Genomic DNA, 23,970 nt, shown 5'->3' with positions numbered 1-23,970 from the left:
GAACCATCAGTGTTGATTTTAAGAACTTCAACCTCAAGAGGAGTCCAATGCCCCTTACGATTAACATGATGAGAGTGCTGCCTAGTTCTATTCCTAGAGTGGTTGTAAGGGGCTGAGGGGGTGCCACCTTCAAGAGAAAAGGAAAGGCGTGAGTAAATACCAACATTTGTAGGATCCAAACCTCCACCAATGTTACATATAGCTAGGAGTGTTTCATGAAGAGAATTAACAATTTTCCCTCACAGGTGCCGGATCTCAAATTGCACATCATGAAAGATCCTCTTATTCCTCTCAAGCCAAACATGCCATAAAATAAGGGAAGGGCCAATAGTCCAAGCAACTTGAAGAAAAGAAGTCTTGGAAGGGGGATGGCCCACAGTCCTAGAATTCAAACAAAGAGGAAACATGGTAGCACGTGCATCCCCACCCACTCCATTAGAAGTGCCAAATTTGTTTGGCAAAGGGGCATTGGCGAAAAAGTGAGAAACAATCTCGCATAAAACATAGATGGAAGGCCCCTGGAAGCTTCGCTTGCAGAGATTCTCCTAAGTAAGACAACGATTGTAAACTAGAATCCAGAGGAAAAAGTTACACTTAGACCATGAAAAACTATTCCAAACTTTCTTCCACCAAGAGACCTCCCCCTCGCCAAAAAGTTGCTTCGTTAGTGCAAGGTACCTTGAAGAAAGAGAATACTTGCCAGAAGAAGCACCTCCCCAAGCAAAACATCAGGTTCCTGCAGAGAGCTGCACTCCCTAGAAGCCAATATTTGAGATAGTTCCAATCGATCCCCCAAAGAGCCACCCAATGGCCAATAAGAAGAATTCTTCCATCCGTAACCCACAACAAGGCCCAGGTTATAAGCCTCCTTATAATGAGCCACCTTATTCCATCCAGAAGAAAGGAAAAAATCACAAAGAGACTGCAAGTGTGGATGAGAGGATAAGAGAGGAGGATGCTTATTTTAAGAATCACTCCAAAATAGAGCCTCAGTGCCTTTGTTGTAGATCCAAAATAGACTTCTCTTCACTAGGTGAGCACTAATCTTGAGGGTATTTGACACCATAAACCCTCTTCCCTCAAGAAAAAACCTGGAAATATCTGAAGGTTCAACACAAGGTAAATACTTGTGTGATAGGATACATGCCCGAAGTTGAGATTGACTGGAACACCAGTGCCAATAGAGCTTGGCAGCAAGAGCTTAACTACACAAGATAGCATAATGAAGGCCGAGGCCTCCTTCCCTTTTTGGCCTACGAACGGTATCCCAATTGATGAGGCTCTATTTGGTATTTTGCAAATTGCCACTCCAAAGAAATTGGTGAGAGAGAGTATCAAATTCTTTAAGAAAATACATTGGGGTAGCTTGAACTATGCTTCTTTATATGGGAAGGGCCCGAATCACAGATTGCAGGAGTGTCACCCTACCAGTAGCAGAGAGCCACCTATGAGTCCAATGAGTGACTTTTTGTTGAAGTTTATTGAGCATGCTCTGCCAGAAAAGCCTAGGCTGTCTTCCCACCACAATAGGGACCCCCAAGTAAGTTAGAGGGAGAGACTCAATTTGAAATCTCAAGATATTAGCAACCCTTCATTGGATAGGCTTAGGAGTGTTGAAGAAATAAATAGAGGACTTGTGGTCATTAATTTTCAGCCCCAAGGCAACGAAATAAGTATCCAGGGTGAGCCAAAAGGCTTTAGCTTCCCAATTTTGAGCTCTCTCAGCAAGGGTTGTACCATCAACAAACTGGGGTTGGGAAAGAGTGGGAAAACCATTTCCCCATTGCCATCCTTGAATCAGATTTTGGGAAACATGAAACTTGATAAGCCTACCAAGTCCCTCAGCCATAATGATAAACAAATAAGGAGAGAGGGGATCTCCTTGACAAAGACCTCTAGATGCCCCAAAAAGCTCTAACAGATCACCATTAAGAAGGACAGAGAAGGAAGGAGTAGTAACATAGCTTAGAACTCATCTAGTCCATTCTTGACTGAAGCCAAAAGCCAGAAGAACTTTCCGCAAAAAACCCCAATTGGCTTTGTCATAAGCCTTAGTCATATCAAGCTTAATGAACATGGTGTGTTCCTTGGAAGTACATAGAGCGAATAGCTTCAGAAGCAATAACCACCCCATCCAAATTTTGTTTTCTTGCCACAAAATCCCCTTGTTCCTCAGAGATAACATGGAAAGCCAAACTTTAAGCCTCTCAGCTAGGAGCTTAGTAATGATTTTATAGACCACATTACAAAGAGCAATGGGCCTAAAGAAGTCTAGTTGATTACCCTCTTTCTTCTTCAGAATAAGGACTAAGAAAGTAGCATTCAGGGCCCAGAGCATTTCTTTGTTGGAATAGGACTCTTGAACCACATCCAAAAGGTCATGCTTGATAATATCCCAAAATTCTTGAAAGAATTCAATAGGAAAGCCATCAGGCCCTAGAGCTTTGCCTTTACACAAGCTGAAGACCACCCGCTCCAGGTCAAACATACAAATTGGCCTCATAAGAGAGTCATTCATCTCCCTGGTCACAACAGAGGGAATATAGGACAAGATTGTATTCTCCTCAATCTTTGCTGGAGGTAAATCATCTGAAAAGAGAGCAGAGTAAAATTGAATAGCTTCCTTGGATATAGCTTGCGAGGAGGTCAGATGTGTCCCATTAGATGTAACAAGAGAAGAAATGAAACTCCTATTACATCGAGCCTACATAGATTTATGGAAAAATTCAGTGTTCTTGTCCCCTTCTTGAAGCCAGACAACTCGAGCCTTCTGTTTCCAATAAATTTCTTCTCTAAGATCCCACTTAGCTAAATCATTGGAAGCTTGGGATTCTACTATGCCAAGAGCTTTAGAAAAGCCCAAATCCCAAATTTGACTGGTAATAACATCAAGACGATCCGGAGCTCTCTTCTTCATAATGTTGAGATTACCAAAACAATTCTTGTTCCAACACTTCAACTTCCTTCTAACATACTAAAGTTTTTTAGAGAAGGAGAACATTGCAGTGCCATAGGCAGGGCCTCCTTATCTCCACTAGTGAGCCATTAAATCATGGAGAGAAGAGTCTCGAAACCACATCAGCTGAAACTTAAAGGGAGGCTTCTTGGGGACAGAAACATAACTATTTGTGAGAGGAAAAAGATATTCAAATAAAGTAATCACTCTACACCCTATATGTATATAATAGTAGTCTTAACTATTTTTTCTATTTAGAGATAGATCCCATCAACTTGACATAAAAATAATATAAAATTCTTTAGTTTCTCTCATTTTTATTTGTTTATCATATTGTATTTTGTGGATTCTTTATGAGTGGTATAATCGATTTTTGTAAAGTTATAATCAACATTATCAATTTGGAGCCATTCATAAGTACCCATTGTATGCTCCTAGCTTAACTTAGAAGGATCTTGGTTATCATAACTTAGTTACAACTATAGTCATATTAAATTTATATTCAAATTATTGTAAAAATTTAAAGGTTAAGAACCTTGAATTAGGGTGTTTTAAATATCCTCAATAGAGCTATTGTTCTCGGCTATATTAGATTTCTAGAAAGTATAGTAAAGAGAGAAGTATTATGGATTGCATACCTAGCTAGGCCTTAGCTAACTAACAAATACAACTACAACCATTCATGAACTTATACCAACAAATCTCATTGTGCCCCTCCCCCATTATCCCTTTTCTTATTGCCTAAATCTAACTAACGTTAAGCCATGTGTATTTATCTAATGCATCAATGAGTAATTATCCCCAAATATTTTTGAGGTGGAATAATAGATTATGAGCATGGTCTCAATCCCACATTATTTATACTCTAAAATACTATGTTAATGCTATTTATGAATGAGTTAACTGTGTTGGTGGATTCATAGATTAGGCACACTAATGCCTTGCGTTATTCTTTTGTCATTTGTCCTAAACACAAGCAAGTTATTTTGTCCTTGTAGCTATGTCTTTGGAATTAGTTTACAAATATGTGTTGTATCTACAAATTAATACATATTTATATTTTAAAGCATTCTTAACTTTTGTCCATCCATGATTTAGTTATGTCTTGTTATTAGATCCAAAATAGTTGCTTTTGAGCGAGAAATTTGTAGCTATGTCTTGGGCATAAGTTTAACAAATATATGTGATCTATCTACCCATTAATACATATTTATGATTTAAAGCATTCTTCTAGATTTTAACTTTTTTTCATCCACGATTTAGTTATGCCTTGTTATTGTTACCATGAATGCTAATGATATTCCTATGGGTAAGTGGTCTAGCATTGTTGAGAGATAGTTAACATGATTGTGTGTTGCATTCATGACCGTTTGTCATTGATGTCAACATACTGTGAAGATTGTTAGATTAGTAGACAAAGAACGAGATCGTACAGATTGAGTTCTCATGATGAGGTCAAGCATAGTTGAGGATATGTTCTACAATGTTTCTTGATGATGTAGATAAGTGCGCATGCACGAAGTCAAAGACATGTGAAAGTTATTGGTGATTTACAAAACATAGTGTGTAGATAGAGTATCTGAGAAGTGGTTTTTGATAATTGGATTGTATATTTTAATAGGGATAGAGTCTGGTTAAGTGCAGTTAGAGAGAGACAATAGACAACTTGGTGATGATGTCAACAAGTGTGCAAAGTCTGATGTCGTGCCTATGATAATTTGTGAAGATTGTGAGCCAACAATATTTTGTAATTGTGAAAAGATGTAATGAATTGTATTATCTTATTGTGGTCCTATTATAATTGTAATTAATTGGGAAAGCCTCAAGGCTACCTCAATGAAATATTTTGAGGACATAGTATAAAGGAAAGTTATTTTCCTTGTGATGACAAGAATGAGTCGTAAGATTGGTAAATGTGAGCAACTGATCAAAGAGATCATTGTGATGCGAAGTTGGAGATATGGTATTGAGACGTGAGAAGTATTTGGTGTGGTATTGGCACAATAAGAAGACATAGCAAGAGTTTGAGTTGCGAAGATCAGTTGCATTTCTATTATTCTAAAAGGAATAATACAAAGGCCAATTGGATAGTGATTTTGGTGGTTTTTTCCCTGAAACTATTTGGATAGTGGGTCCATCTTCCTTCTACAACTCCTAACAAGGTTGACACAACTCCTAACAGTGTTGGAATCTCTTCACAGGGATTCAAAGTCTCTTAATAGGGACTAATATGTACTGAATGTATTTCATTGACTTCTAATAGGGTTTATTCTCTCATAAGGAACTTTCATATTAGTATCTTCTTATGGTAACCGTTAATATTGATCACATGTTTAAGGTTTAATAAGGTTAATAAAGTTGTATTGATTTGATAACTAATTCACCCCCCAATTATCTTGGTGGACTTTGCTTTCTAACAATTATTAGATCCAAAATAGTTTCTTTTGAGAGAGAATTGTGTTAAAATGGTATTTGACTATTTAAAATTAATAAGAGAGCCAACTTTTACCCCTTTTGATGAATTGTCCCATTACACTTTCTTCAACTCTAAATAGTTTTTAGTAATCCAATTCCTTATTTTGGTCATTATTAGGTACCCCCATAGTTGTGCCATCTTTTTTTGAACTTTTTCAAATGTGTTAGATCACCTTTTTGGTTCTTTTTAACTCCCTAGTATAAAACAACTTTCAAAATATTTTTGGAATTAAATAATTAAATAATATTTAATCATGTACATTATGTTTTTAAATTAAAAAATTAAATTATCTAATTCAATAGCATGTAGGAAAGAAGAGGCTAATGAATTAATTAAATAATTTAAATATTATTTTAATTAATGAAAGAAAAAGGTGTAGTTAGAATAAATAATTAAATAATAAATATTTATTTAATTTTATGAACAATAAAATAATGAAAAAAATTTAATTAATACTGAATAATATAATGAATTGGCTAATTAAATAGAAATATTTAATTAACTAATAGAAGAAATTTAATAATAAAATAATTTAATAAATAAAAAATATTATTTAATTTTGTAAAAATAATTTTAGGTGTCTAATAATATTAATATTACAATTGAGTGCATGTGGTTATGTTAGTTCATATTGTTTATTTACATATTTATGACACAACAAGGGAGATAATAACTACCTTTTTCTATTGGAGCAATAGTTTGTTGCACTTATCATAGTTTGTTTAATATTGTTTCAATAAGTTTCATACGTATTAAGGAGAGAAGAATTTAGATGATAGAACATTTCATATGGTCAAATAATAATATGAAAAATTATGCATGCTCCAATATTTAACTAGTTAAGTATGACTTACAAGGAAAACAATATGCAAAATATGTGAAGTTTGTTTGAAGTTGGATATGATATATAGATCTTCTCTCAAAAATCTATAATATCTATTAGAAAATCTTGGAATAAAAATTTGAAGCTTTATTATATGTCAATGGCACGCATAATAAACCATTTTAAAGTTTGGTTAGATATCTAGATGAAATCTCAAATGGTTTGATTCTAGTATCTAAAAGGTTACATTTAAGTCACATATTTGTTATCTAAGCAAATTGACTATCCACCTATTGTAATGGAAAACACACCTATTTTAAATATTCTTTTCTTTCTATAAATAAATTATCTGTCTGATTTTTTCAAACCAACATTTGTCATAAAATTATCACATAATTGTAAAGATATTTTCTTATGCCTTCCATTTTCTTTGTTTAAATGATAATCTAAGATTCATATAGTACTACGAGAAATACTAAAAATTCAAACACAAGATGAAATTAAAAAATATACAAAATGATTTCTCATTAAGCTCCAAATGTTTGTGCCTATCAACCGGTTAGTCACACCAAAGATGATTATTCCAGTGGCACCTTCCTTGTGTTCAATATTAATATATTGCAAATATTTCTCACAAATGTACAGAATGTTGACAATTTGCTCTATTCCTCCAACCCACTTCTCTTCTTCCTCTTAATTCAAAAGCAGAATTTGGGTTGAAAGATTTGAATAAAATCCAATCGTCAAGAGTATCTCTCAAATCACTTATCTTATTCCTTAAACCTATACAACAATTGGCATGCATGGTGCAAACTTCTTCTAATTTTGTGTTCGGCTGACAAAATCCCCCGAAGTAGCTTGTATCAAGAAATACGAGATCTAAGCCAATTTCTGTAAAATTTGAGGAGTATTTCATTTCATTAAAGACATTTTGGTCATGTGTTTTGGAATTTACAACAGTGTAGGCATGCCAAAGTTCATAGAGTTTTGCAGTTCGTTTATTGGCTTTAACAAATGAAAATCCCGTATTTGGCAAGTTCGAGATATTACGTGGATTACCATTGCAGTCATCACAAGATATTTGAAAATCTGTCCCCTTTGAAAATCTCTGAAATGGATTTCGTAACCACATTATATCGGCATCCTGTAAAATAATATTTGAAAATAATTATTAGGAAGATCTAAAGATGAATAGTAAAAGTGAATTCTTAAACTTCATAATTGAAAAATAATATTTATAATATATTAAAAGTAGTTTTTGAAAAATCATTATTAGTTTATTTTATTTTATTTTTCTTATAAAATGTATTAGTTTCATCACATTAAAGATTAATGTTAGAAATTTGGATGATTTTAATATTTTGACAAGATTAAATTCATGAATAAAAAATAAATTGAATTGAAATGAAGACATGCTTTTTCAAGGAAGTGGAAATAGGAAATGAATTGTTTTACGAATCTATTAATATAAAGACCAGGTATGGGAATACTAATTAACCTGAGGAACCAGAGAGAAAAAATAACAAATCTAGTTTGTGACTTTAGATCAAGTCTAAGTCTGCGAGCAAAGGGTTACCCATCAAGATATGTTTAGATCTTCATGCACAACTAAAACAAAGTAGATTCCACAATGGCGTGCATCTAATTTTCTCTGAGAAACATACTAGCATTGTAGGCTAGGAAAGTTTGAAAACATAAAAATGTAGGCCGTTTGAGGAAACTTACAGTAAACACGAAACTATATCCTCGTTCCACCACAGTCTTCAAGAAGAGAATTTTGGTCTGCGTCATCTTGACATAATCCTTTGTCATGAATGACTTCTCCTCACTAAAATCAACTCCCTCAGTTATGAGCTCATAGCAATGAGGATGAATTTCTATGCAGCGGTTGAAAGCTTTGGAATCCATGGCCACAATGAGCAGGTGGTTAAGTAAATCATGTGTTCCCTCCCCAATCCGAAAACTCTCAAGAAAAAGATCTACTAAACTGTTTGGCTCCATCCATGCCCCATTCACTGGTGTGAGGATCAGAGTCTTGTTTGGCATTGAAGCCTTTGCCAAAGCAATCTCCAACTCGTCTGCATCACTTGCAACTTCTATCTGATGACAAACCCACCAAAAAAGAGGTGAGTTAGAAAACAGTGTGACTCACACCATACATTACTATGAGAGATGTGTTACTTACATATGGAGATGTCCCTTCAATTTGTGTGGGCAGAGGCCAATAAGTTCCATCACGTGTATAGAAACATGCCAGTAAAATCAGTGTTAGAAAAAGAATCAGAAATATATCTCTGATGGGCTTATCAAGTTTCATTTTGCCTTTCATCTTGAACTTGGCAGAGCTTAACCGACCTTAGAATACCTAATTCAGACTTGTAATCTACATTCTAATGGCAGGGAGATTATTATATGCAGCGGAGACTGTTTCGCAGGGAGAAGGGTGGCATAGTTTTCGTTGAGATCAAACATATTGAGGTTCGAAAATTAAGTCAATTTGTAGGACGTGCGGCGTGCCAATTTTATAAATAGTGTTGTACTACAACCTGTCCATCGTTTATTAGGGCTTTGTGATTTATATATTGCATTCAAAGTATCTATACAAAAATATTAGATTGTGTTTGACGGAAAGAAAGTTATTTTTATCATCCATCAGTGGGATGACAATGTATTATATTGGGTAGCAGAAAAAGAATTTGGTTATCGTAAGAGGATCACAAGCAACCCGGCACTGAATTACTGGGTTCCACATGCACGATGCTTTTCTTGCTCCACAACAATGGCGAGGAACCCCATAAAGTTGAACACCAGTGGGTTTGCAGAGAAGTCAAAACATGGACCACTGGAATTATTGGTGATTATTTTCTTCTGGCATTGTTCGAGATCTGTTTGGTCCATTTAAATATTCTTCGATCAACATTGGAGTTCTCAGCAATCATCTTTCAAAAAAAATATATCTAGGGATGTTACTGTGATCTATTGTAGTGTACTATAGCTTGTATCTTAGGTGAGACTAATCTATTGAGGGTTGCACGAGCACACCTGCAATACGAGTGCATCACTTATATTCAAACTTCATATTTGAACCCATACCAAAAACTTAAGTTTCCTCCACTAAACATGGAAATTACATTTTCTTATAGATTGTAAGAGTGTTCAACTAAGAACACATAGCGATCAACTATACTACCTTTCAAATGATGAGGAGGCCAATGAAATCATATTAGTTTGAAAGACTACGATGAAAACATTATATACCAATGTTAAATTATCACCTTCATTTTTCAATTTCTATTATTATTTGATATAAAAAAGTAGTCAAAATGGAGGTTGATCCAAAACAACAAAAAGAGCTGAAAATTAGTCGAGAGTCAATACCATTAAACTAACCAACCCCCTTTCTTAATATCAATAATCCCCAAATTAAGATGTTTCTAATTTTACTACTATTTATAACAACAATAATATCTTCATTATACATATTACTAGCCCAAAAACACTTACTGCACATAAAAACAATCCATAAAGTATCAACAAAAATAACCCTCGGAATTAAACGACAACTAATATAACAAAAAAAAAAGAAAAGAGGCATACTGAAAAGGAGCTAACTCTCCTTGCTTTGGTTCCTTGGGTTCTCCAGAAGCAACGGCAACCAGTCATTTGCTAGAAATCCATATAGGACTTAGTAGTCTCTATGTCCTTTTCATCAACAGTTCCCTCCTTAGTAGCCTATAGAAGGTGAAGAGTAGTTGCAACAGAATGCATGACTCTCATAGAGAAGTTGGCAACCCTATTGAACTTGTCCTACAAGTGCTCATTCTTCTTGTTCATCTTTTTGGCCAATAGATGTTTTTAACAAAAACTTCATTCTCAAATGCATATTACTAAAAAACCATAAAGAATTTGATGATGACGTAAACTAGTGATTTTTAGCATTTTATATCTAGTTTCTAACAATATTTTTTATTTTTTATTTTAAAAATAATTTTATTTGAAGTCCATTTTTCTATCTCCTTTGAAAAGCGATTTATACGTAAATTGACATTTTCAAAGAACGATGGATGTTTTAATCAACATAATTTTTTTTTAAAAATATGATAATTACAAAATTCTTTCAAAGCTAGAATATTAACATTGATATCAAGCAAGTTTTTATTGGTTTTGTTCAATTTTGTAAAAAACATAGGTTTTATCTAGTGACAAAGTGACACTAACGATAATTTAAACATAGGTTGGTTTTGATCAATATAACTTGATTTGTATTTCTCAAAATAAAATTTTTCTTTACTTGCTAGACAACTAACACACCAGAGTAAACTTTAAGAAACCCCCCTCTAGAAAAAGATATAAATTATTGGCAAATCCTTCATTATTTTGAAAAAACAAATTATTTTTATCATCAAATCTCTTAGTTTTTTAATTTTAAATATTTACATTGGCCATTATTTTGGAATCATAATTTTTAGTAGAAAATATTGGCAAATCTCAATAATAATAGGAGGTTTGCTAATCGTCATGGAATTTTATTAAAAAAAATTGAACATGTTTTATCTCATGGAAATTATGAGGATAATTACATTATATCTATCCCTAAACTAACTAATAATTATGATGATTATTGGTGAATTAATTTTTTTTTTTTTGATAATATATGTACTATTTAGGTGAATCAAATCTAATCATGTATCGAATATTGTGGCAAATCTTTGAGTTACTTTTTTTTAATAAAATAAATTATTAAGCGATTTAAAATATTTTAGAACTAAATTTAATAAAAATGTGGTGATTTAGGTTGCATTAAATCTTAAATCATTTGCTAAATTAATAGCAATTTTTTTTAAATTCGCAAAATTATGAATATTTTTTTTTGAAAAGCGGTAAAAATTTATTCAATCAAATCCAAATTACAGAGCAAGGGCCCAAGGCCCATAATAGCACTACATATTCCTATCTTTCAATAACAATTGATCAAAAATCCCACAATATTTAGAAGGTAATTCATTCCTTCCGTTAATATCCCAACTATCCACATTCTTTGAAGACCACTTCACCAAACAATTTGCAACTTTGTTCCATTCACGAGGGATATGACGAAAGGAGACATAATCCAAGGAACCTCATAGACTTAAAATTTGTTTGGCCAAAGAGGCTAATTTTCAATTAACATTCTCCAAACTCTGGGTATTCAACATATCGACAAGAATCTGAGAGTCAGACTCACATATGATCTTTTTCTAGCCTAAAGAGTATCCTCTCTCAATAGTAGTCTTAATAGCAAGGGCCTCCATCAAATTATTAGAATGTTGGACTTTGTAAATAGAGAAAAGAAAAACCACATCACCATTATTACCGCTACCTATAGCCCCAATACTAGCATGACTAAGATTCCCCCAAGAAGACCCACCTGTATTAATCTTCAAGATCCTAGCCGGGGGAGGAGTCCATCACCCATTCCTACTAACACGTTGTTTGCCATGGCAAGGCCTTTTTGGAAGAGTGTATCTCTGACTATTACCATCCAGGTTCAAATTCCTCACAATAGTTTGATCCCCAGGATCTATACTTTCAGACATATCACACATTGCAACAATAGTCTCTTGAAGCCTACTAAGAATCTTCCTCCACAATTGAAGGCTATCAAGATTTAAGCCACAAAAAATTCTATGGTTCCTTTCCAACCAAAGGTTCCATAGAATAAAAATCGGCCCCACCATCCAGGCAATTTGCAAGAAAGAAGTCTTTTCAGGAGGTCTGCCCAAGCTTTCCCAAAAATAAATGAGAGAAGTGGCATGAATGCAACCATGACTCCAAGCCTCCCACCATATATGCCTTATTTCCTTCAGAAAAGGGCAAGGAAAAAAAAAATGAGAGGTACACTCTTCATTGTGTGCACATAAGAAGCAAATAGAAGGTCCTTGAAAACCTCTTTTGCGAAGATTCTCCCAAGTGAGAGATTTATTTTGAGCCAACAAACATAAGAAAAAATTACATTTGGGCCAAGAAAAATTATTCTAAACCTTCTTCCACTAGTGCACTTTAGCTGGATCATGTAGGTTCCTATCAAGTATAGCATAGCCTTGAGCCACAAAGAATTTTCCTTTTGGGCTAGGACTCCAAGCCAAAACATCCCCCCATTGAGGGAGCTACAAAACCTATTCTCCAACAAATGAGAAAGCAAAGCCCAATCCTCATTAGAGCCACCGACAAGCCACTCCTAAGAATCTTTCCAGCAAGTCACCTCCACCTGACCTAAATGCTTGACAGTCTTAAAATGCTCCACCTTAAACTAGCTAGTGTTAGTAAAAGTGTGGCACAGAGGCTGAAGCTGGGGAAAGCTAGAAATCAAGGGCAGGTGGCCATCCCAAGAGTCTTGCCAAAATAGAGCATCCGAGCCTCTATTACAAATCCAAAAGATACCCTCTTTAATCAACTAAGCTCCCTTCTCAAGGGTATTCCAAACACAAGAACCTTTACCCAACAAAGAAAGTCATGACACATTTGTGCTATCAACACCAGGAAAATACTTGTGAGTAATATTCCTAGCTCAATCTAATTGTTGATTATTACACCACCTCCAATACAACTTAGCAGCCAGGGCCATGAAAACAAGTGCGATTGACCTAACCAAGGCCCCCAACATATTTTGGCTTATAGACATACTCCCACTTAACTAAACTCCACTTCGATGAAAGGAGAGTGCCAAACCAAAGAAACTATCGAGAAAGAACATCAAAATCCTTCACAAAGGTGGAAGGGGGAACTTGCATACAACACCTATAAATAGGGAGAGACTGCACCACAATCTTTAGAAGAACCACTCTCCCAATAGAAGAAAGCCACCTGTAAGTCCAATGACTGACTTTACTCTGAAACTTATCCAAAATCCCTTTCCAATACACTCTATACTGAGAACCTAAAGCTAGAGGGACCCCCAAGTATATTAGGGTAAGAGAACCAATATGAAATCTAAGGATCCTAGCAATCCTTTTTTGAATAGGCTAAGGGGTATTGAAGAAGTAAATGGAAGATTTTTCATCGTTAATAAACTGACTTGAGGCCTTCAAATAGATGTCTAAAGCTCTTTTGAAGTTCACAACTTCACTAATTCTGGCCATGCCCAACAAAACAATATCATCCACAAACTGAAGATGAGAATAGGAAGGGAGAGAGTCGTTCCAACTCCAACCTTGAATAAGACCTCACCCCACATGAGATTTATAAATCTTCCAAGACCCTCCACCATGATAATGAATAAATAAGGGGATAGAGTGTCCCCTTTCTGAAGTCCTCGAGAAGCATTGAACAAATCTGATGGTTCCCCATTTACAAGAACAAAAAAGGAAGAAGAGGTCACACAACTAAGAATCCAATTCACACACTCCTTAGCAAAGCCAAATGCCAAGAGAATTTTTTTGTAAGAATTCCTAGCTCACCTGATCATAAGCTTTATCCATATCAAGCTTCATAAACATAGCCTTCTCTGTAGAATTAGCCATAGAATGAATAGCTTCCATTGCAACCACAACACCATCCAAAATTTGTCATCCTTCAACAAAATCCCCTGTTCTGGAGAAATCAGAGTACTAAGAAGAGGTTTAAGTCTCTCTGCAATCAGCTTGGTGATGATCTTATAAATAACATTACATAGTGCAATAGGTCTAAACTAAGCCAGTTGATTAGCCCCCTCCTACTTAGGTATGAGAGCCAAAAAAGTAGAATTCATGGACCTGAGCATCTGTTTATTCCTATGAGATTCTTGAACCACCTCAAGAAGATCAAACTTTATTATTTCCTAGAATCCCTAAAAGAACTCAATCGAAAACCCACCGGGGCCAGGAGCCTTACCTTTTTTCATGTTAAACACCAATTTCTCCAATTTAGGTAGCAAAATAGGACACAAGAGAGCCCCATTCATCTCTGCAGAGACTAGGTGAGGAATTCAATCCAAAATCACCCTCTCCTCATCCCTAACATCAAGATCCTCCTTAGAAAAGAGATTTAAAAAATAGTTGACCGTGGCCCTAGAAATATGAGCATTGGAAGAGAGATGAGCCCCTTCAGGTGAGAACAAAGAGGAGAAAGAGTTCCCCTCTCTTTGAGCCTTGACCGAATTATGAAAGAATGCAGTGTTCCTATCCCCCTCCCAAAGCTAGTCAACATGAGATTTATGCTTCCAAAAGATCTCCTCCTGAAGCTCCCACTCTTCTAATCCTTTAAGAGCCAAGGACTCAGCTTCACTTAGATCAAGGGTCCTCCCTTGATCCCAAATCAACCAAGTTATATTGTCTAACTTAGCTTGAGCAACAATTGTCTAAGCTTGTAGATTACCAAAATATTGTTTATTCCACTTCTTAAGCCTATACTTAACATGTTGAAGCCTCTTACAAAAAGTAAACATTGCTGTCCAATGGGAAGCCAACCCCTCATACCACCAATCCACCTACAATCCTGCAAAGACTAATCTCTTAACCACATTAACTAAAATTTAAAAGAAGGGTTTTTGGTGACTCCGTAAGTAGTAATTGAGAGCTTGATAGGCCAGTGGTCAAAGCCTCTCCAATCAAGGATTTCTGAACTGGTGATCAACTTTTTGTTCATCCAATAACAAGAAATCAAAAATCTATCAAGCCTTTCTAAGATAGCCTCAGCTCCACATCTCCTATTATTCCATGTAAAGACACCATTATTTGGCTTCATGTCAATGAGATTCAAGGACTTCATCATGTCCCTGAGAAGATTTGCAGAGGGATCTAGCTTGGCAACCCCACCACGTTTTCCCTCTAAACTAGTAACATAATTAAAATCACCAGCCAAAATCCATGGGAGATAGAGGTCTAAGGCTTGGATGCAACTAATGTGAGCCCAAAGATTTGACTTTCTTGAAATATTAGTAAAAGCATAAATATTGGATAGAAGGCACCTTTCATCATTCACTAGACAAGATGCAACCAAAGAGATAGAGGATCGACTAGAAATCCACCATAAAGGGAGAACTTTTCTTGGGTTACAGAAGCAAGCAACCCCCCCTAAACTGTTCTAAGCTCCCACTTCTTGCCAAATTCCCTAGGGGCAGATGCACGAATCACAAACCCTCCATTATAAGCTTAGTTTCCTGAATAAAAACCACATCAGGTAATTGAGAATCAATTAATCTATGAAAAACTTTTTGTCTAGGGATGCTGTTCAACCCCCTAACATTCCATGATAGAACAATCATTTATGGGGGTGGGAGAAGTGGGAATGAATGGGTTTCATAGACCCAGACTCAACCAAAGTATCTGCCATAATCTTGACCTTCTCTTGATCAATCTTTCTACCAGTCCTTGACAGTTTATCAAGAGACCCCTTTTTAAAGGATTTCTGCTATAGGCCTGAAGTAGGATGAGCTTTACTTCCCTTGGCCAAATCTGAGCCCCCCTTAGGAGCAGGGGGATCTGGAGCCACCACAATCGAACTCATCAAAACCTGTGATCCCTAGGGATCCCTAGTATCCTAAACTTGAGAAGGTAGATCCATATCAATTTGTACACTCTAAAGGTCCTTTGAAGATAGCAACTGATCCTCCTTCTTTGCATCTTCTTCTTGAACTTCATGCAGACCCTTATCCCCAGAAGAAAGCTCAACTGGAGTACCTTCCTCCTGTACCAGGTCTTCAAGAACATCAAATCTATTGAAAGTACCATCATTGTGTCTATCCAGCTAGGTTCTCTTCTTACCTTTGCCTTTGTTGTGGGATTTCACTTGAGTAAAGCCCTCATTGTCCACAGGTTTAGTAGATGCAGGAGCCTTCCCCTTGTCGCCCTTATGAGGTCCGAAAGCATCCAAGGGAGTGAGCTTGAATCTGGGCCATTTACGAAGTAAATGACCATATTCATGATAGATTCGACATCTAAAAGGGAGCATCTCATAATCCAGTTGTTGGACCCAAAAAGAGGATCTCAAGCATATTTCCATAGAATCTAGTAATGGGTTAGTTAAATCAACTTCTACACAAATACGAGCATAAGAGATTACTTTACAATCTCGAGTTTGTGTAGCCACGCACACAGGCTTTCCAAGAAGTAATGAGATTGAGTGGAGAATATCATCCCTCCAAAACTCCAAAGGAAGTCTTGACAAGCGAACCCACACAGGAACCCGCAAGTGGATCTCTTCAGCTGAATTGAAGCCCATGTGCCAAGGCTTAATGAAAATCCCACCTAGTTAAAGAAGTAAGGGCCTCCTTCAAATGCCCTATTCCTATCCAACATGCATGAGAAGATAACCAAAAATTAATTATTTATTGCTAATATAATCTCTATATCGCCTTCGAGATTCCAAACCTGACGAGCTGAGGAATCTAACATAGGCAGGGAGAGACGAAGGCCCAAAAATTTGCAAATAAGGGCATGATTTGTCCCCCTTATGAGGTTCGAAAGCATCCAAGGGAGCGAGCTTGAATCTAGGGCAGTTGCAGAGTAAATGACCATATTCATGATAGATTCGACATCTAAAAGGGAGTGTCTCATAATCTAGCTATTGGACCCAAAAAGAGGATTCCAAGCATATTTCCATAGAATTTAGTAATGGGTTAGTTAAATCAATTTCTACACAAATACGAGTGTAAGAGATTATTTTACAATCTTGAGTTTGTGTAGCCACTCCCACATGCTTTCCAAGAAGTAATGAGATTGAGTGGAGAATATCATCCCTCCAAAACTCCAAAGGAAGTCTCGACAAGAGAACCCACATAGGTACCCGCAAGTGGATCTCTTCAGCTGAATTGAAGCCCATGTGCCAAGGCTTGATGAAAAGCCCACCTGGTTAAAGAAGTAAGGGCCTCCTTCAAATGCCCTATTCCTATCCAACATGCATGAGAAGATAACCAAAAAATAATTATTTACTGCCAATATAATCTCCATATCACCTTTAGGATTCCAAACTTGACAAGCCCAGGAATCCAATATAGGTAGGGAGAGATGAAGGCCCAAAAATTCGCAAATAAGGGCATGATTATGCCAATAGTCAACATCCTCTGAAATCTGTTCAGGTTGAATAACTAGAATAGGTCAGTCATCAAATCTTGCCAAACATCCATTTACTTTTTTAATTCGAGGCATCCCTTTTGAGGATGAGACACCATCTCCCATTGTAGGTTTACCTAGTTGATCTTCACCATTGGCATGCACTGAAGATGACAAGTCAGCCATCTCCATATCCTTAGAGGCAATATGAGATACAGGTAAACCCCGATTCATCATAAGGAAAGCCTAACAATCCACCAGCAAAAAAGAATAGGATAGGAAGCCCACAGTTGCCAATCCCAAAAAGACCTCTAACCAAGAACCTAACAGTCACCACAAAATACAGTAACATGCGTCTACCTTCAACCAAAGAAAATAATGGATTCACAATCCGATCCACATAGTCTGATGACCAAAGAAACCAACCCCCCCGTGCACTTGAAACCATAGCCTAGAACCATGAGCAAGAGCGAGGACCAAAGGATAGGGCACACGGGCCCTAGCACACAACTTGAACATGTGCATCGCCCATACCAGTCCACCTTCTTCACTCAGAATCCCTCAACCACCACATCACAAATTATGAATATTCACCACTAAAAAAAAGTCCATTTTTCCATCTCCTTTAGGAAGAAATTTATACGAAAATTGATATTTTCAAAGAGTGATGTGTGTTTTGATAAACATATAAAAAAAATTATGATAATTACAAAATTCTTTCAAGGCTAGAATAGTAACATCGATAATTACAAACATGTTAGAAATGAAGAGTGTAACTGGGAGGGGAGGGGTGCATCAATTACCACAAAAATAATTCCTTGTCTCTAGGTGTCAATTCAAACTTTTCACTAACATGCATTACTGTCCAACTTAGTTAACACTAGAATATTACTATCACTTGGTTGAAAAAAAAATCTTATGATTATTAATCTATTATAGCCTTTAGTAACTTAGTTGCAGAAACATAAAACATAAGAAAATAACATTAACACAGATGACATCGAGATTTAATGTGCAAATCTAATTTGGGAAAAAATTGCCTTGCAACTAGTCACAATATTTTTCACTTTTCTAAAGTGAGCCCTATTAGGAGCCAACCCTATTAAAAGTTACAAAACATACTATTAAGTGTGACCTTGTTAGAGGATCTAGATCACCTTGTTAGGAGTGGCCTAGTTAGAGGTCTTCAAAGACTTCAATCTTAAAATGTCACCTTATTAATAGATTTGCAATATGATTGTTAAGTCAACTCTATTAAGGGATTTTGTCCCTACTACAATGGTTAGAAAGTAACAACAATTTGACTTGATTTATGAAGCAACTTCCTTTGCAGATTCAAATCTCTATTTTGGCTTGACCTTTGGATCCTTACTGACTAGATTTCCTTTGTAGCTTATCTTCCACACTTTCTTGCTTCACCTTTTCCTTCGATAACATATCCATCTTATTTCATATTTGACATACTCTCATCCTATCTTCACAACTTGACCTTTCTTATATATCATAAGGGTATGTGTAGGATCATGGTCAACCAAACTATGGCCTTAAGTGGCAGTGAAAAACCAACAAATTAGGGTTATGTCAACTTGACACATAATTTTAAAGTGGTTCTGCACTTTATATCAAAAAGTTCTAAGAAAATAATCTATAAGAAATTGAATGTATTTTCTAAACTACTAGGCCTTATCTTGAGAAAAAAATATTTGCTTGGTCAAAAGTTAAGATTTTAATGGAGTACTACAAAAATTTTAGGGCGAAAATAAAAAGTAGGTGTATGTCTGACCACCTTAATCAAAATCAAATGATAATATTTTAAAATATAATTATAGATATAAAAAGTAGACTCATGCTCGAATGTGATGCATATTTTTGGGTATTTTTATTCCAAATAAATAATTAAATATAGATTTTCTACTATAACTTTTCCAGAATAAAAAAATCCCATGTCTGAGAACCTTAACTAATTGAAAACTTTACCAATTTTTTTCCCCTTATACTAGCCAAAGCATAGAATGTGACACAACTTTTGGATTTCAAAAATTTTATACCATTTGAAAGTTATAGCTATTTTTCAATCAGTATGTCAATAAACACTTTACAATCATCTTCATTAAAAATTAACTAATAAATACTTATCAAACTCAAAATTTGACAGCAATTATATTGATGGAATCTTAAGAGTGTTATAAAAAAACCCTTTTCGTTTCATTGAATTTTGATGAAAATAATATTGTCAAATGGCTACTTGAAGTTTGAATGCTAGTGAAACCCTTCTCAAACATGTTTTTTAAGTTGACCAAATAGGTTTTGTAAATACCAAGCCTAATCGGGTACCCAATTTCAAAACGGGTATTCGATTACAAATTGGATACCAATATGAAATCAGGTACCTAAAAAGTCCCAATTTTCAAATTCCCAAAAATTTAGAGGGAAAGCACCCAAATTAGAAATTTTGGAGGGAAACAACCAATATTAGAGGGAAACAAAATTTGGGAAGTGTGGGCATTATTATTATTACATATGATTATGACTATTAAATATTATTATTATATATAGTAATATGTATGATTATTATGATTATTATTTTTAAATAAAATATAGTTATAACTATAATTATTATTATAACTAAATATAATATAGTAATATATATGATAAATATTATTATTAAATATATATAGTAATATTAGATGATTATTATTATATATAGTAATATATATGGTTATTATTATTATTAAATATAATATCTAGAAATATATTATTATTATATCAAAATATACATATTATATTATTATTATTAAATATAATATTTTCATGAAATCTCGACACATTTCATGACAACATATGTCCCTAGGGGCCCCAATGACCCCTTTCGATGCATTCCCAATGGGTCCCTAGGCACATATGTTGTCATGAAATGTGTCATCCCATGACCCTTCTCGACGCATTTCATGACAACGTAAATTGGTCCCTAGGGGCAATAGGGCCCCTAGGGACATATGTTGTCATGAAATGCATCTAGAGGGGTCATAGGTTAACCTATGATCACTCTCGATGCATTCAAACAAACCAAATACGTCCCTAGGGGCCCTAAGTCCTCTAGGGACATACATTATCATGAAATGGATCAAGAGGGATCATAGGTTAACCTATGACCCCTTTTGACACATTGAAACCAACCAAATGCATTGCTAGGGGCCCTAGGGCCCCTAGGGACATACATTGTTATGAAATGCGTCGCGATACATTTGAACAACCCAAATGGGTCCCTAGGCACCCTAGAGCCCCTAGGGACATATGTCATCATGAAATGCATCGAGAGGGGTCATAGGTTAATATATGACCCCTCTTGATGCATTCAAACCAACCAAATGCATCCCTAGGGGTCCTAGGATCCCTAGGGGCATATGTTGTCATTAAATGCATTGAGAGGAGTCATAGGTTAACCTAAGACCCCTCTTAATGCACTCAAACCAACCAAATGGGTCCTTAGGGGTCCTAGGGCCCTTAGGGACATACGTTTTAATGAAATGCATCGAGAGGGGTGATAGGTTAATCTCTAACCCCTCTTGACTCATTTTAACCAACTAGATGCATCCCTAGGGGTCCTAGTGCCCCTAGGGACATACATTGTCATGAAATGCATCGAGAGGGCTCATAGGTTAACCTATGAGCCCTATCAATGTATTCAAACAAACCAAATGGGTCCATATGGGCCCTAGGGCTCCAAGGCACATACATTGTCATGAAATGCATCAAGAGGCTCTTGACGCATTTGAACCAACCAAATAGGTCCCTAGGGGTCTTAGGAGCCCTAGGGACATATGTTCCCATGTAATCTTGAAATATTTGAACTAACAAAATCAGTCCCTTGGGATCGTAGGGTGACTAAGGACATACATTGTCATGAAATGTGTTGAAAGGGGTCACAGGTTAATCTATGACCACTCTCGACACATAAAAACTAACCAAATGGGTCCCTTGGGGCCCTAGGGCCCCTAGGGACATACATTGTCATCAAATGCATCGAGAGGGGTCATAGGTTAATCTATGACCCCTCTCAATGTATTTGAACCAACCAAATGGGTCCCTAGGGACCCTAGGGCACCTAGGGATTTACGTTGTCATGAAATGGATCGAGAGAGGTCATAGGTTATCCTTTGAACCCTTTTGATGCATTCAAACCAACCAAAGACATACATTGTCATGAAATGTGTCAAGAGGGGCCACAGGTTAATCTATGACCCCACTCGATGCATTCGAACCAACCAAATGCATCCCTAGGGGTCCTAGGGCCCCTAGGGACATATGTTGTCATGCAATGCAATGAGAGGGGTCATATATAGGTTAATCTATGACCCCTCTAGACGCATTTGAACCAACCAAATGCATCCCTCATGGCCCTAGGTCCCATAGGGATATATGTTGTCATGAAATGTGTCAAGAGTTTACCAACCAAATGGGTCCCTAGTGGCCCTAGGGCCCCTAGATAGATACTTTGTTATGAAATGAGTTGAGAGGGGTAATAGGTTAACCTATAAACCCTCTCAATGCATTTGAACCAACCAAATCAATCCCTAGGGGGCCATAGGGCTGCTAGAGACATACGTTGTCATGAAATACGTCAAGAGGGGTCATAGGTTAACCTAAACCAACCAAATTGGTCCCTAGGGGCCATAGGGCCCTTAAGGACATATGTTGTCATTAAATGTGTCAAGAGGGGTCATGGGTTAACTTATGACCCCTCTCAATGCATTTGAACCAACCAAATTGTCCCTAGGGGCCCATGGGCCCCTAGAAACATACATTGTCATGAAATGCGTCGAGAGGGATCATAGGTTAATCTATGACCCCTTTTGATGCATTGGAACCAACCAAATTGGGATCAAATGCATCAAGAGGGGTCATAGGTTATTCTATCACCCCTCTCGACACATTCAATCCAACCAAATGTGTCCTTAGGGGTCCTAGGGCCACTAGGGACATACATTGTCATGAAATTCATTGAGAATGCATTAGAACCAACCAAATCGATCACTAGGGGTCTTGGCCTCCTAGGGACATGTTTTCAAGAAATGCATCGAGAGGGGTCATAGGTTAACCTATGACCCCTCTTGATGCATTTGAGCCAAGAAAATGGGTCCCTAGGGGCCCTAGGCCCCATAGAGACATATGTTATCATGAAATGCATTTGAAAAGGGTTATAGGTACAATGCATTGGAACCAACAAAATTTGTCCCTAGGGACCCTAGGGCCCCTAGGGACATACGTTGTCATGAAATCTTGATGCATTCAATCCAACCAAATGCATCCCTAGGGTTCCTAAAGCCTCTAATAAAATGAGTTGATAAGGGTCATAGGTTCGCCTATGATGCCTCTTGATGCATTCAAACCAACCAAATGGGTCCCTAGGCCCCCTACAGACATACATTGTCATGAAATATGTCGAGAGGGGTCATAGGTTAATCTATGACCCCTCTAGACAAATTCAAACCAACCAAATGCGTCCCTAGGGACATATGTTGTCATGAAATGCATCAAGAGGGGTCATAGGTTAACCTACAACCCCTCTCAACATATTCAAACAAACCAAATGGCTCCCTAGGGGCACTAGAGCCCCTAGCGACATGTTTGTATGAAATGCATCGAGAGGGGTCATAGGTTAACCTAAGACCCCTCTTGATGCATTCAACCCAACCAAATTGGTCCCTAGGGGCTCTAGGGGACCTAGGAACATACATTGTCATGAAATGGGTCAAGAGGGGTCATTGGTTAATCTATGACCACTCTTGATGCATTCGAACCAACCAAATTGGTCAGGTCCCTAGGGACATACATTTTCATGGAATGCATCGAGAGGGGTCATAGGTTAACATATGATCCCTCTTGACACATTCGAACCAACCAAATGGTTCCCTAGGGGGCCTAGGGCCCCTAGGGACATATTTTGTCATGAAATGCATTGAGAGGGGTCATAGCTTAATCTATGATCCCTCTTGATGTATTCAAACCAACCAAATGCGTCCTTAGGGGTCCTAGGTACCCTATGCACATACCTTTCCATGAAATGCATCGAGTGGAGTCATAGGTTAACCTATGAACCCTCTTGATGCATTAGAACCAACCAAGTGCATCCCTAGGGGCCCTAGGGCCCTTAGGGACATACATCATCATGAAATGCATCAAGAGGGGTCAAAAGTTAATCTATGATCCCTCTCAATGCATTCGAACCAACCAAATGCATCCTTAGGGACCCTAGGGCCCTTGGGGACATATGTTGTCATGAAATGCATTGAGAGGGGTCATAGGTTAATCTATGACCCCTCTCGATGCATTCAAACCAACCAAATAGGTCCCTAGGGGTGTTAGGGCCCCTAGATAGATATGTTGTCATGAAATGCGTCAAGAGGGGTTAACCTATGACCCCTATCAATGCATCCAAACCAACCAAATCAGTCCACATATGTTGTCATGAAATATGTTGAGAGGGTTCATAGCTTAACCTATGACAACTCTTGATGTATTCGAACCAACCAAATCGGTTCCTAGGGGCATACCATGTCATGAAATGCATGGAGAGGGGTCATAGTTTAACCTTTGAAACCTCTTGATGCATTTCATGACAACATATGTCCCTAAGGGCCCTAGGGTCCCTAAGGACACATTTGGTTGGTTTTAATGTGTTGACAGTGGTCATAGATTAGCCTTGGAC

The 23,970-nt window shown here is 36.8% G+C and overlaps 1 pseudogene; it reads right to left on the bottom strand.

Moving 5' to 3' along the window:
• Positions 1-6,886: 6,886 nt before the first annotated feature.
• LOC149541032 (uncharacterized protein At4g15970 pseudogene) lies at positions 6,887-8,584 on the bottom strand (annotated as a pseudogene).
• Positions 8,585-23,970: the final 15,386 nt, after the last annotated feature.

Source organism: Cupressus sempervirens, chromosome 9 (assembly GCF_028749045.1).
Source record: "Cupressus sempervirens isolate cs-2001-9-10 chromosome 9, ASM2874904v1, whole genome shotgun sequence".
Lineage (NCBI taxonomy): Eukaryota > Viridiplantae > Streptophyta > Pinopsida > Cupressales > Cupressaceae > Cupressus > Cupressus sempervirens.
Note: the sequence above shows the minus strand (reverse complement) of the source record. Positions and strands in the feature narration are given on the sequence as shown.